The sequence below is a fragment of the Sphaerodactylus townsendi genome, linkage group LG10 (assembly GCF_021028975.2).
Source record: "Sphaerodactylus townsendi isolate TG3544 linkage group LG10, MPM_Stown_v2.3, whole genome shotgun sequence".
Classification (NCBI taxonomy): domain Eukaryota; kingdom Metazoa; phylum Chordata; class Lepidosauria; order Squamata; family Sphaerodactylidae; genus Sphaerodactylus; species Sphaerodactylus townsendi.
Window position 1 is genome coordinate 51185508 of NC_059434.1, and position 1165 is coordinate 51186672.

Sequence of the window (1165 nt, forward strand, 5' to 3'; positions counted from 1 at the left end):
TAAAAATAAAAGGGCAAAGTTCAGATGTGTAATTCTGACCTTCTTTAAATTCCATAACTGTGCAATTACAAACAAAAAGAAAAAAGGCCACAGTTCTGGCCTATGAAAGCCGATACTGAAAAGTCATTCAGAGCAGAGCTCTCAAGATACCAACTATCACTAAACTGGAAAAAGAGGAATATGACAGATTAATATTAGCCACCTGTATCTACACTTCAGCAGAATTCATAAGTATTATAATTTCTAACTATAAGAATTACAGGGCTGTAGAAGCATGGTTTCTATGAACATCTTGTCATGGGCACCTGTGGTTTATGGATGAAGGCTATAACCAGTGGTGGGATTCAGCCTATTCACACCTATTCGGTAGAATTGGTAGCTCATTTTTTGTCTAGTTCAGAGAACTGGTTGTAATCCCACCACTGAGTCCTCTTGGAACTGGTTGTTAAATTATTTGAATCCTACCACTGGCTATAACTAAGTCAAAGTTTTACAGATGGATAGCCTGAGATCTCTGCAGACTGCATAACCTCTGCATAACCTCTTTTTTAAATAAGTGACTTGCACAGTATTTTTTCCACTGAGAAATAACTTGCTCAAGTACTGGCCTATCAATAGAATGATTAACATAAGATTATGACAAAATGAGTGTTTTTCATAAACATACATTTTCACAAACAATATCTTTATAGATGATGGGTGAGGAATCCATATTTTTCTTTTATACTGTTCTTATCACAGAAAGAGTAATGATCTCCCTTAAAGGGATGCACAACAATGAAAACCACCAAAATGTCAACTAGCAAATCTTGCCAAGTGGCAACAATTTAGACATTTCCCTTGCGAAATAGTAGGTTTCTAGTCTGAAGTTTGCTATTCTATGGAAGTTGTCATTTAATTGCCACTCCCTCAACGATGTTGTATTTTTCAGAACCAGACCCTTTGCCAACTTGTAAATTCACTATTTTGTACTTGTACTATTCACAGCTGCAGCCACTGTGGTTCAGATTTACTGGGGAAGAAGGGTGGAAGGGAAAAGTGTCTCCAAGCACTGTCGCATTATGCATTGTGGGATTTCACCAACACAAATATCATTCTACACATTACATTTGTCTTGCCCTACTCTTTACCTGACAACAGCTTTCAAATTTTCCAGTCACACAAC